The sequence below is a fragment of the Chiloscyllium punctatum genome, chromosome 6 (genome assembly GCF_047496795.1).
Source record: "Chiloscyllium punctatum isolate Juve2018m chromosome 6, sChiPun1.3, whole genome shotgun sequence".
NCBI lineage: Eukaryota > Metazoa > Chordata > Chondrichthyes > Orectolobiformes > Hemiscylliidae > Chiloscyllium > Chiloscyllium punctatum.
This window is the reverse complement of record NC_092744.1, coordinates 11,102,189-11,116,853: the sequence shown is the minus strand read 5'-3', so window position 1 is coordinate 11,116,853 and position 14,665 is coordinate 11,102,189. Positions and strand designations below refer to the sequence as shown.

The window sequence follows — 14,665 nt, the reverse complement described above, 5'->3', positions numbered from 1 at the left end:
AAATCCCAGTGGCACGGAATCAATGGCACACTCTTGGTATAAATACCCTTACATTTGCCAACACAGCCTTTAAGATCAGCTCTGAAAATGTCATGCAACTGAATGCTATTGTGGCATAAATGAAGAGCTTTCCTTTGGCCTATTTGGCCAAGCTCTTCAGCGCACTTTGTTTTCCCAAGAGAAGAAAGCAAAGTAGTAAACCATTTTTGCAGAATGTCATTCTCCCACAACAGTTTATGAAAGAAACATCTGTGACAGGAATCTCTAATGCTTCTTTCAAAGCAAACTCTGACAGTAAAAGAGACCGGCTAAAAGCTGCAAATCAATCCCTGAATTCCTCTTGCTGCTTGACATCTAATTTACTATGTATCACATGCAAACTTCTAAGTTTTTTTTCACATATGCTGCGAGGCTGTGTGAGTGATGTGGGGGCTCCCTTCCAAACTTCAGCTGAATAAACATTTGGCCATTTGCTGGGCAGGTTGGCGTGCTAGGGATTTTCTGCCTTCCCTATCTAACCTCATTGAACCTGAGGACAGCGACTCACTTATAAATTCAAATCAAAGATGGCTCGCTCGCGGAGTGGAGGTGGCGTAAATGGGCCAATTGTTTTTCAATTTCAACGAACATCTGAGCAGCATACAGCTTCCCAGCTGAAGTTGAATAGAGCGGGTGTCCGGATTTTTTACGTGCTGTTTATTATGTTGACTGGAGGAGATGGGAAGCTTCAGATGTTTAAAGGGAGTTAACAGAGGTGAGTGCCACATAACACTTTCATCTTTGTGAGGGCTTTTGAAGAGCAAACAGGATAATTAAAGGCTATCAGCAGTAGTCGAATCCATGTTATTTTTTAATTTTCTCTCCCTCGGTTAGCATTCACAGACAAATAATTTATGAATCAAGGTAACTGCATTTCTCTCACCAGTGGTGAGAAAAAGGATACAGATCCAAGATAATCACCAATGTATATATTGGAAATAACTCACATTATGTTTTGTTACTTCAGTTGATACAGATTAAGGCTGGATCTTTTAAACATATCAAGGGAGCAGCGTTCTCTCTCTCCACTAGCTCTCTGTCTTTTCCCCTCTTCAGTCCATTCAGAGTCTTTTGGAGAACGTTGGTCATTTTTAAGGAATATTTAATTTTGTGTGTTTGAGTTTTCATTTTACATTCTCCTTTCACTGCTACTCTTCCCAAACACCATCCTCCAACAATCTCCACTCTCACAGATAATATGAGTCAATTTTGCTAACATCTTTTGTTAGTATATGCAGTCATGGCAGTGTAAATTCTAAAACTGTTAAAGCAATTCTAAATTGACTTGACATTGTAAATAGTGTTTTCTGAATAATTTCTATTGCCACTGCAATAAGTTGCTTGACTTTGTTCTTCCAGACAATTGTATTTTGGATAATTATTCAAAGGATTGCCTTATAATGACAATAACTTAATTTTTAATTTCTGAAATAATATTTCTCCACTTAAATTCTCTCAGTACTGACATGAAAGACATCCACAGCAATAACTGGAGTTTACATACTTTCTTACCGTGATTTAGTTGTTTTTGATTACTCAAATAAATTAAGCAGATTTTCAAATTGATATTTCGAAAGAATTCAAGTTTGAAGTATGCATGTGTATGGAATTTGCTTGAAGAGAGTAAAGTGTTAGCTGAGCTGCAAAATGCTATCTTTAAAATGCATATGGTGTTCAGCAATTGTGATTAGCAGAGAGCAAGAACATGCTGATTTCAGATATTTAGTAGGGAATCTTTGATGATACGAAAATATTAGTAAACTTGAAGGAATCGTCTAAAGAAAATGGTTAAACTGAAATGCTGAGATTCGTGTCCACTTCGCATCTTCTCTCTTGTAGACACGTTTTGATTTGGGCACTCTTTGATGTCTCAGCCAACTGGCTGTTTTAATGGGGCAAAACAGTCATCAGCGAATTGAAACTCCCTGACATGAAATTGCATGGACATTTCACTTCTCTGCGATGTATGAGCTGCTGCTCATGATGAAAGTTGCTGATACTATCTTCTGCAAATGTTGGAAACTCTAGGGCCTGTTTGGTCTACTGTGATAGAGGAAAATTGCTTCCTGGTTTAACTAGAAGAGCCACTTGTAACTCACAAGAAATTGCGTGTTAGCAACTAGTTACAGGTTACGTTGATACAACAGACATCGCTGCAAAATATTTGAGGAGGACTAGATGTTAGGTCTCACTCTGTCAAGAACCTATGCTGTTCTGCCCAAAGGTCAATATGATCAATATAGTGCTACTGTCTTCAATTTCTCCAATTGCAGACCACATGGATACCACAATAAAGGGTATAGTAAGGGATCAACTCGGAGAAAGTGAGGACTGCAGATGCTGGAGACCAGAGTTGAAAAGTGTGGTGCTGGAAAAGCGCAGCAGGTCAGGCAGCATCCAAGGAGCAGAGGAATCGACGTTTTGGGCATAAGCCCTTCTTCAGGAATGAGGCTGGTGTGCCAAGCGGGCTGAGATAAAAGGTGGGGGGGGGAATTTGGGGGAGGGGCGCTGGGAATACGATAGGTGGAAGGAGGTGAGGGTGAGGGTGATAGGCCGGAAAGGGGCTGGCGGTGGAGAGATCGGGAAGAAGATTGCAGGTCAAGAGGGCGGTGCTGAATTCGGGGGTTGGGACTGAGATAAGGTGGGAGGAGGGGAAATGTGGAAGCTGGAGAAATCAATATTCATCCCGTGTGGTTGGAGGGTTCCTAGGTGGAAGGTGAGGTGCTCTTCCTCCAGGCGTCGTGTGGCCAGGGCCTGACTAGTCTGTGAGACAGCTCTCCTAATTTTGGCATGAGCCCCCAGATGTTAGTAAGAATCAACAGGACCATTTTTTCCATTGTCTAGGTTGATGCCAGGTCATTAACCCCACTTCATTTCTTTGTTGAGACTTTGTCACAATTGATACAACTGTGTAGCTTGCTCAGCAAGGTCAGAGGGCAGTTCAGAGTCAACTACATTGCCATGGAAATTAGAGTCACATGTACGTCAGACAAAGCGAAGGTGGCAGATTTCCTTTCCTGAAGGAGATTAGTGAGCCAGATGGATTTTCACAACATTCAACAATGGTATTATTGATTCTCAGTGAGCAAATTTATAACCTGAGCTACAAAACTTCTCCAAAATCGCAAGTAGATTCTTAATTCTGGATATGTTTATTTAATTCAAATTCCACCACCTGCCGTATGAGGACTCAAACTGGGGTTCCCTGAACAGTAGCTGAATGCTGGTTGAAAACTACAGCAATAATGCCACTAGGCCATCACTTAGCCACCTACCCCACACCATCGCCCTGATGGTTACAGAACAATCTCAATTTTCTGAACGAGACATTTTTACGGGATCTTGAGATCTTATTTGGAAATTTGGATAATTGATGTTCGGATAACCGAGGTCATTCTGTATATTGCTGTGTATCTGCAGCCTCTGTCCTTGTAGATGGCAGAGATCATTTTTTTAAAGGTACTACCTGAGGAGCCTTGCTGAATTTCTGCAGAGCATCATGCAGATATTGTCTTGCAGAAAGACCCTGAGCTTCCAACTGCTTGCTAATTTAACACCCCACCCCGTTCCCTGACCAACATCTCTGTCTCAGGCTCACTGTGGTGCTCCATCAAAGCTGAACACAAGCTGGAAGAACAACATCTCATTTTCCACTTGAAAACTCTATAACCATGTGGACCCAATATCAAGTTCAACAACCTTAGGGCTTCAGCTCTCCCATGTCCTTACCCCAAATCACACACACCAGGTCTTGTTATCGCCACAGTCTGCTATTACACATAACCCATTGTTAGCCACTAACAGTCCCCATTAACAGCTATTCACCCTCCTTGCCAGATCATTATTGACTCCTTTGTCTGTCCAACTGTTCTTCTCACTCTTTAGGCTCTATCCCCACCGATCATTTACTCCTTATTCCCTCCCCACACCCTATCTTCTGCATATAAACTGACATGTTTCTTGTTACCATCGGTTCTGAGGAAGGTTCACTTGGCCTGAAATGATAACTCTGAGTGCTCTCCACAGATGCTGCCAGACTTGCTGAGCTTTTCCTGCAATTTCTGTTTCTGATAGTCACACTGCTGTTAATGATTATTGGTGTTGGAGACAGTGAATATTAGTGAATGCGGTGTCATACAAGCGGGCTGGTTTGTCCTGGATTGTTGAAGCTGTTCTGTTCCAAGCAAGCAGGGAGTATTCCATCACATTCCTGACTTGTGCCTTGGAGATGGTGGGCAAGCTTTGGAGAGTCAGAAGCTGAGTTACTTATTGCAGTGTTCCTCGGCTCTGACCTGCTCTTGTGACCACTGAATTTTTATGGCTCAACAATTTGAGTTTCTGGTGAATGGTACCTATCAGGATGTTGATAGTGTGGGATTAACTGCTTTGTTGAAGGTTGCTTGCACCAATTATCATAGAACCCCCTACAATGTGGAAACAGGCCATTTGGCCCACTGAAGAGTATCCCACCCAGATCTATTTCCTTACCCTAATACTTACATTCCCCCCTGACTAATGTACCTAATCTACACATCCATGAACACTATGGGGCAATTTAGCACGGCCAATTCACCTAACCTGCACACCTTTGGACTGTGGGAGGAAGCCAGAGCATCTGGAGGAAACCCACATAGTAACAGGGAGAATATGTCAAACTCCACACAGACAGTCACCTAAGGCTGGAATCGAACCCAGGTCCCTGGCGCTGTCAGGCAGCTGTGCTAACCACTGAGCCACTGAGCCACCGTTCCACCCTAAAAGGCTGACTGGGGAATTTGAACTCACAACCTGCTCTCTCCCAGAGCTCCTACTCTCTGAGCCATTCATACTGGCTGCCAAAGCTAAGCATACTGACTCAAATGAATATAAATGGTCCCATTTCATTTTTTTTGAGATTGAACTAAGTTCTCTTTATGGAATCTTGCAATGCACATATTGTGCATACCAAACAACTACAACAGCACTTCAATAATATTTCTGACAAAAAGATACATTCTATCGAAACTTTTAGTTTTGCACTTGCCAGCTTAACTCAATTGTCATGTAATGAAACAATTACTTTTAAAATAGTTAACTCGCATTTTCCTAAGATAATGAAAGATACTCAATAAGTGCAAGGACCTTGCTTTAGTGAATTTTAGATGTGTGTGGAAATTGTAGTACATTATGCATATGCAAATTAAAGACTTACTGATACAATCCATTAAAATAATTTGAGGAGCAGGTATATGAACCAATCATAAAACTTTTTTTTCAACGAAATACACTTAAATAAAGAAATTTCCCTGTGAATCATGTATGTGTCTACCACGAAAGCTTTCAGCATCAATGGATAAATTTTGGAACTATGAGACCTTTGAAGTATAAACTGAATATTAATTTCAGTTTTTAATATATGCTCCTGGTATTTGAATTTTCACAAAATGTTCTCTGATTCACACATAGAGACAGCTTTTGAGTCCAGCAGTGGTAAATTGCTAACCAGAGGATAATTAAAGTGAATCAAATGTTGAAAGTTAACCACATTTCAGTAGAATTTTAGTGACAGTTCTCCAATAGATCAGTGGAATGGCATCAGTGTCTAAAATATTGCCATACATTCCAGATTGTGAAAACCTTGAACAAAATTTCCCATTTATGTTTGTCGTGGGGATGGGGAATCATTGCAAAGTTTAGTTTATTACCATTCTGTAGCTGCTCTGAGAAGATAATGATGGAGTCTTTTCCTTGTACAGTCACAGTGTCCAATAAAGTTAAGTAGGGAGGAACAGAATACTGACTTAATGATTATGCAAATTGATCAATTGGTGTCCCAGTTGGCTGAATAATTTCAAGGGAAACCTGGAGGTTATGGTGCTCAGTTAATATTGCCTCTGTCATCTTCATAATTGAGGTTGAATTGCGAAATCCAGGTGACATTCAAAAGTTCCTGATGTGCATTGTATGTACTGCATATCATATTAACATCAGCTATAGTGTAACCAATGAAGGAGGGAGGGGAAATTTATTCCATATTAAACAAATTGCACTGTCCAAATTGGCATTAAATAGTATTGCAGATATATTCCATCATGCTCGTGACATGAAACTTGTAGATGAGGAATTGAGGAATTGAATCACGCACCACAGAGTAGCCTGTCTCTGCCCTGCCCTTAGCCATGTTGTTGGTATTGTTGATCCAGTTCAACTTCTACTTTAATTTTTTTTTAAAAAGGTCATCCAGGGCGTATGGGATTTGCTGGCTACCTATCTCTAACTACCCTTGAGGAGGTGGTAGTGATTGTCTTCTTCAATCTCTGCAATCCATTCGATGTAGGTATGCCCATAAATCTGTTGGGGAGGGTGTTCCAAGAGTTCGACCCAGCAACAGTGAAGGAATGGTGTTATATTTCCAAATCAGGATGGTAAGTGGCTTGGAGATAATCTTTCAGGTCATGTTTTCACATGGATCCGCTGCCCTTGTCCTTCTAGATGAAAGTAGATGTGGATTTGGAAGGTGCTTTCCAAGGAGCCTTGGTAAATTTCTGTAGTGTATCTTGATAAACATGTAGCATATCTAGATGATAAACACTAGTGATAGACTCAATAGACACCAAAATTAATAGCACTGCTAATGCACTTCAAGGTCTAGACATTTATGGCAGACATATTGTGATGTCAATTCAGATTATTGTAAGGCTGAAATGCCTTGCTCCATTATTGAAGGTGTTGAAAATGGAGTTCAACTCTCAATCCTCAGCCAACAACCCAACTCCAGAGATAAATTCATCAATGCAACAGTTGAAGGTTGTTGACCCAAGGATACTGTTCTCTGAGGCTTTTGCTAAAGTTATAATCATCTTCCTTTCTGCTAGGAAATTTCATTTTGTTTTCAACCTTCATTGGTCTTAGTTTGGCGAGGGCTGTTTGGTGCCATAATCTGTTGAATTCTGCCTTGAGGACAAGGGCCATTACTCTCACTCTTGCGTCCATATTTCCTCATCTCCCTCCCCCAGCCTTACTCCAGCTTCAACCTTCCAACTTGGAACTGCCCTCTTGACCTGTCCCACCTGTCCATCTTTCTTCTCACCTATCCGCTCTGCCCTCCATTCCGACCTATCACCATTACCCCCACCTTCATCTACCTATCGCATTGTCAGCTACCTTCCCTGAGCCCCAATCCCCCTCCCATTTATCTCTCAGCCCCCTTGGGTCCACCTCATTGCCCACATTCCTGATGAAGAGCTTATGCTCGAAACGTCGCCTCTCCTACCCCTCAGGTGCTGCCTGACCAGCTATATTTTTCCAGCACCACACGTTTTGACTCTGACCTCCAGCATCTACAGTTCTCAGTTTCTCTTCTTGCATCCATGGTTCAAGGCTAGATTGAAATGCTAACCATGGTTCTGACTGAAATATAGTTAGTGATCTTTTTGAGAATATCTGATAAGCAATTTGTTGCTTTCATTTTTATAGTTTTGCCTTTTGAGTTCTGATGAGAACTTAGATGTTCAAAGGTGACCAGCACCCACTTACAAAACCGAGCTACTGCTCCTTTATAATGAAAGTGCATTAGTTTAAAGTGGGACGGCTTTGTTCTTTGCTTCTTTGCATTTGATAGCAGTCAGAAAGATCTAGCTTCAGATTGATTCTGCATTCAGGACTTTAAAGTGACATAAAGGAAGGAAAAGATAAGTGAGGATTCTAAACTGAGATAATTTAAGAAGTCATTGAAGTAGGGCATAGCAGACAACTCACCAAAAAAAGTCCTTTTTTCAATATTGTTTTCTGCAACACAGCACTAAATATGTAAAATATAACATTTTCTAGATGAATGCACGTTTAGATTTCCAATTAATACTACATAAGGTATTATTAACCTCCTCCTGCAGACCAAAGACAGAGATTAAGTCAGAGGCTATGTTTGGGTTTGTAATAGTTCTCTTTTTTGTGCTCATAAATGTTGCAATTATGAATGGTTTTTTTTGAGATTTTATTATTTTCCTCAAGCATTCATTTCTTAATTGTTTTGTTTAGGATTATTAATTCCCTAGTTCTGGAAATAGGCCTTTGAAAATGTGGTAACAATTGATCTACCCCAAGTAATATTCCTTGCAGCAAGTTTATTTTTGTCTTACGCGAAGGATTGTTGGGTTTTGCTTGTGACTGCGAACAAGGTGCACAGATGTCTACTCTCCCGAGGGATTACACTGGCCACTCGGCTCATTTTCTCTTGCTATGTAGCCCAGCAACTATTTCCGATTGAGAAAGGTGAAAGCCTTTTTCACACAGTTCAGATATTTTGTCTGATTTAAGAGATGTGCGCCACCCGTCACTGTATTAATCAACACTCTCAAGAAGACCAGCTGTTGCATAGGATCTGTGACCTTTCTCCAGTTGATGGTGAAACCCAAACTGTTCGGTAATCCAATTAAACAGTTTCATGCCTGAAGGCACCTTTCAAATCTGACTGCTAATGCATAGAAGTCATCCAGGTAAATCACCACCAGCATATCACTTCTGTATTGTGTCACTGTGTCCACTGCTGTGGAGATTTTTGAAAATGACTGGAATTATTTGAATTCCATATGGAAGGTTACTGTCCATCCTGATTGCTATTTCCATCTCATTTCTAACCTGACATTTCAGTTTCATTAACATATTCTTGATTTAATTACTTCCATTGAAATCTGGTAAATTCGTAAAGATTATAGACGTTTGATGAACTATACTGTGTAATGAAATAAGGATGCTGCATTCAGAATTCTATACCTGAGTCAGTTTTGTCTATAATCTCATGAGTTTTATTTATACTGTTATATTTCTGTATTTTCTACTTATTGGCATGTTAGATACAGGATGTATTTGTGATATTATAGTGAACATACAACAGTATAAATGAAATATCCTTACAACAAGAATCAGCTAACATGTGACCAAGTGTTTGCAATGCTCTAATACCACCAGTATCCAAATGCTCTTCATGAAATGTATGGAAAGCTGTGGAAGAAAAAGAACGTTATAGTGGAGTTTCAATCCACTGCAGAGATGCATGCAAAAAAACAAAACTGCTGCTGAGAAATGATTCTGTGATCCCATGTTTCGAGCATTGTGATGCAATTCTCCAACTTTGCATTCCTCCACCTGCAGACAGTTGTGCCTTTACCCCAGCAATAAATGCTAGAATTGCAAGTAACATCCATATTCCATTAGTGGATAAATAAAAGTTGGGTGACCATACCTTCAAGCATCTGAAACTTTTAAAATCCATTCCTCAAAATTAATTCAGTCAGAAGTCGCACAACACCAGGTTACAGTCCAACAGGTTTATTGGAAATCACAAGCTTTCGGAGCACTTTCGGAGTCCTGACTTCACCTGACAAAGGAGCAACACTCTGAAAGCTTTCTAATAAACCTGTTGGACTATAACTCGGTGTCATGTGACTTCTGACTTTGTCCACCCCAGTCCAACACTGGCACCTCACACTAAGATTCACTGACACCCTACCTCTTTCACCTCTGTACGTTTTGTTTACAAGCTGCCTCTGACTAAGCAATTAATCACCTGGCCTGATCTCTTCATCTTTGACTGTGTAAGTGTTTTACCTGATATTACTTTGGTGATGCATTTTGTGGGACCTTTACTACTTGAATGACTTATGCAAGTTGTCATTCTAGTCTTGATTCTCTGGCCAGTGTTCCTTTCACAAGTGACACACAAACTGAAGCATGGAATAACTTTTTGTACTTTCATTCGCACAGTTTTACATCTGAGAGAAGCAAAAGGGGTATAAACTGTTTAAATGTTCACATAGGATTTGACACCAGGGCCTAGCAACATGAAATATATACAAACTGCAATCATCACATGGTATAGTGTTATCCTGAGTGATTTGCCTGCACATGCCATCATTCATACATATTCAGCTCCTGATAATGTGTCATTTCCTCTAATATGCAGTGATTGGACTTTTAAGGAACTTCAAATGCTGTGCAAACTACTGAAAAGTAAAAGTAATGCAAGATTACCTCGCTGATCATTTGCAATACTGCTTGCGATATACTTGATTCTAAGGTAAATTCCTTCAGTCCTCTCACCCTTCTACAGTCAATCAAATACAGTAGCGCCTCGACATACGAACGACCCTGTTCACGCACAAATCGGTTTACGAACAGGATTGTATGTAAAATTTTGCTTCAACATACGTACAAAATTCAAGGTACGAACGAAGGTACAAATGCAAAAAGCCTGTGTGTGACCACGTGGTTTCATTGTTCTGCTTTGCTATGAGCTTGTTGAATGCAAAAGCTCTCAGGCCCCGCATGATCTCAGTTCGTCTTTGGCGCGTGCGCTGTGAACAGCGTTCGTTGCTACGTCCAAGCATTCTTACGCTATCCGAACAATGGGAAAAATTGATTCAGTTCGTGAACTTTTTTCAGTTCGCAAACTGGGTCCCAGAACTGATTAAGTTCGTAAGTCGAGGCACTACTGTAGCCACTTTCCTTTTCTCCTGATGCTGCCTGGATTGCTGAGTTCTTCCAGCCTCCTGTTTGTCTACTTTGGATTCCAGCATCTGCAGTTTTTTTGTCTTCTGAGTTTCTCAAGCCACTTGTGTTTTTGTTTCAGGTTTCCAGTATCTATAGTTCCTTCTGTTCTGTTTTTCAATAATTTATCAGACTGTAGCCTCCCAGAGTGAAGGATTTACATCAGGTGACCTTTTAGCCAATATACTTCAAGTGAAAAGCAAATTTATTTTTACAATTGTTTCCCCACTATATCAAGGTGCCCTTTACTCCCCAGTGTTTTTAAATATTACCATTTAATGCACATTCACATCTCTAACTCTGACTAACAAAACACATAATTTTACATATTTATATCTACTGCTTATTTACCTATCGTGCTTCCACATCTGCATCAATGTGACCTTGACTTGGAAATTTAAGAGCGAAGCCAATATAAGAACAGAGATGTCCTAAAAAGGACATTATACCTTGAGAGAAAGACTAACCATCCTCAGAGTAGTGCACATGCAAACAGCCATGTATTTCATTGGGCAAGTAGCAATATTGACTTAAAGCCTAAGCTAAAGCATCATCACCAATGGCTTTGGATCTGCATGGAGCTTAGATGCCAGTCCAATATCACACAAACATCAGTGTTAGATATTTTGACTGATATGAGGTAAATTAATGACCCATAACGACATGTTAAAGGAATGATCTAGAGATAATACTAAGATGCGAATAGCCTAACTAACCAACTCCAAGCAGATCTCAATGTGTGAGGAAAACAATTTTTCTAATTCATTCATGGGATGTGGGCATATCTGTTTGGGACAGTATTTATTGCCCATCCCTAGTTGCCCTTGAGATGGTGGTGAGCTGCCTTCTTGAACTGCTGCAATCCTTGTGCCATTGGTAGACTCACATGCCTTTAGGAATGGAATTCCAGGTTTTTGACTCAGTGACAGTGAGGGAACAGCAATATATATTCAAGTCAGGATGGTGAGTGGCTTGGAAGGATAATTGCAAATGGTAGAGTTCCTATGTATCTGTTGCCTCAGAGTTTAATGTTTTGTGTGTGAATGGGACTATAAATTGCCATGCATAGAGTCATAGAGTCATAGAGGTGTACAGCATGGAAACAGACCCTTCGGTCCAACCCATTCATGCCGACTAGATATCCCAACCCAATCTAGTCCTACCTGCCAGCGCCTGGCCCATATCCCTCCAAACCCTTCCTATTCATATACCCACCCAAATGCCTCTTAAATGTTGCAATTGTACCAGCCTCCACCACATCCTTTGGCAGCTCATTCCATATACATACCACCCTCTGCGTGATAAGTTGCCCCTTAGGTATCTTTTATATCTTTCCTCTCTCACCCTAAACCTATGCCCTCTAGTTCTGGACTCCCCGACCCCAGGGAAAAGACTTTGTCTATTTATCTTATCCATGCCCCTCATAATTTTATAAACCTCTATAAGGTCACCCCTCAGCCTCTGACACTCCAGGGAAAACAGCCCCAGCCTGTTCAGCCTCTCCCTGTAGCTCAGATCCTCCAATCCTGGCAACATCCTTGTAAATCTTTTCTGAACCCTTTCAAGTTTCACAACATCTTTCTGATAGGAAGGAGACCAGAATTGCATGCAATATTCCAACAGTGGCCTAACCAATGTCCTGTACAGCCACAACATGACCTCCCAACTCCTGTACTCAATACTCTGACCAATAAAGGAAAGCATACCAAACGCATTCTTCACTATCCTATCTACCTGCAACTCCACTTTCAAGGAGTTATGAACCTGCACTCCAAGGTCTCTTTGTTCAGCAACACTCCCTAGGACCTTACCATTAAGTGTATAAATGCTGCTAAGATTTGCTTTCCTAAAATAGAACTGAAACTTGTGAGATCCTGGTCCATTAATTTATAACTGTTTAAATGTTCATAACCATTGGTGTAAAACAATAACTAAAGCAATTAAAACCTAGGTTTCAATTCATAGGACTGTCCATTTCAAGCTGAAATGTATCATTTATCCCTGTACCAGACTGAATTTCTGCCACATTTTGGATACTGCGTACATTTTGGTCCCCTTACCTGTTAATTTATTGTGTGATTTTGGAAAAAGCATTTTAGAAAAACAAACTATTGATATTCAGTTTGAAATACCTTAGCGACTCAGTTAGAACTATAGAATCATGTAGTACTGAAGAACGTACTCCCCGTGTCTGCGTGGGTTTCCTCCGGGTGCTCCGGTTTCCTCCTACAGTCCAAAGATGTGCAGGTCAGGTGAATTGGCCATGCTAAATTACCCGTAGTGTTAGGTAATGGGTAAATGTAGGGGTATAGGTGGGTTGTGCTTCGGCGGGGCGGTGTGGACTTGTTGGGCCGAAGGGCCTGTTTCCACACTGTAATGTAATCTAATCTAAAAAAGTCCTTCATCCCATCAAGTCTGCATGAACAAAAACTGACCTAAATCTACACTATTCCCATTTTCCAGCACTTGACCCTGTCAGAACATTTCAAATGCTCATCCAAGTACTTTTTAAAGGTTATGAGATTTCCTGCTTAAAGTACCCGCCCCGGCAATACGTTTCAGATTTCCACCACCCTCTGGGTGAAACAACTTGTCCCCACTTTCCCTCTCTAAACTTCCTGTTTTTCATTAAAAAATATACTCCCTCATTATTGACCTTCAAATAAGAGGGACAGCTGCTTTCTATCCACTCTGTCCAAGCCAATCATCAACTGATACACCTCTATCAGATTCCCCTCAGACTGAATCTGTTAGACCACTGTTCTTTAGAGAAGCATGGATCCAGGAGGGATTTCATTCATGTCCATAAAATCACACTTGTCCTACGTCTCACATGAATGCTGACTAATCATTTCAGTTTGGAATTTGGGGAAGATCAAAGTCATGAACATAAATTACAAGAGGGAGAATGTTATACATTCCTTCTTTGCCCAGCTATTACCTGATCTATGTAAAGGTTGCAAGCTTTACAGTAATGCTGATTTACTGTGAACCTACAACAGAGATTTTGACCAGTTCTTTGTTTGCTGTCAAAGACACAATGCAAAGGATAGGTAAATAGGATAACTAAAGTTCAGTATGGTCTCCTGGACTAGTTTGGATCTCCCAAAGGGATCCATCATTTTCTCTGCATTGTCTTGAATTATTCAACTTTTTTGCGCCTCTACCTCTGGTGGATTAGGAAGGAACTCTTAACGTGATGCATAAAACTTTCATAACTATGGTACAGGTTAGATGGTGCTGCTGGAATTTTCATGTGCAACACTTTTGGATGTTTGCATCTCTGGTTTTTTTCCTCTCTGCACCACCACAAGTCTGTCTCCTTCATCTCTTATTTGTTTATTCTTCTGCTCTTCAGACCAGAGTTTTTATGCACATTAGGCTAAGGGGGAAAATAAAGGAAAACACTTTGAAAAAAGTACTTAGAATTAATTGTTTAACTGATCGTAGAATCCCTACAGTGTGGAGGTATGCAATTAGGTCCATCAAATCCACAGTGGCCCTCCATAGCTCATCCCACCCAGACCTATGCCGTCCTTGTAACCCTGCATTTCCCATTGTTAATCCATCTAGCCTGCACATCTCTGGACAACTTCCTATGGCCAATCCACCTAAGTTACACATTTTTGGACTGTAGGAGGAAACCGGAACAAACCCACACAGACATGGGCAGAGCGTGCAAATTCCATTAAGACAGTTATCTATGGTTGGGATTGAACCTGGGTCGTTAATTCTGCAAAGCAGCAGTCTTAACCACTGAGCTATTGTACTGCCCATCATACAGAGGACAATAGACAATAGACAATAGGTGCAGGAGTAGTCCATTCAGCCCTTCGAGCCTGCACCGCCATTCAATATGATCATGGCTGATCATTCCTAATCAGTAACCCCTTCCTGCTTTATCTCCATAACCCTTGATTCCACTATCTTTGAGAGCTCTATCCAACTCTTTCTTAAATGAATCCGGAGACTGGGCCTCCACTGCCCTCTGGGGCAGAGCATTCCACACAGCAATGTTACACTAGTGTAATCTTCAAACAAGCATGAAGAGTAACCCTGTCATTGTAGGACAAAATGATGAGGGGATGTGCATTAAGGAGTT

The 14,665-nt window shown here is 40.8% G+C and overlaps 1 long non-coding RNA gene across 2 annotated transcripts in view; it reads left to right on the top strand.

The window, feature by feature from the left end:
• The first annotated feature begins 486 nt into the window (after window positions 1–486).
• LOC140478713 (uncharacterized) overlaps window positions 487–14,665 on the top strand; it is a 51,256-nt gene continuing 37,077 nt past the window's right edge. For both annotated transcript variants that reach the window (XR_011960860.1, XR_011960859.1), the window contains exon 1: window positions 487–754. This is a non-coding gene — a long non-coding RNA (uncharacterized lncRNA). The remainder of the gene's footprint in view (window positions 755–14,665) is intronic.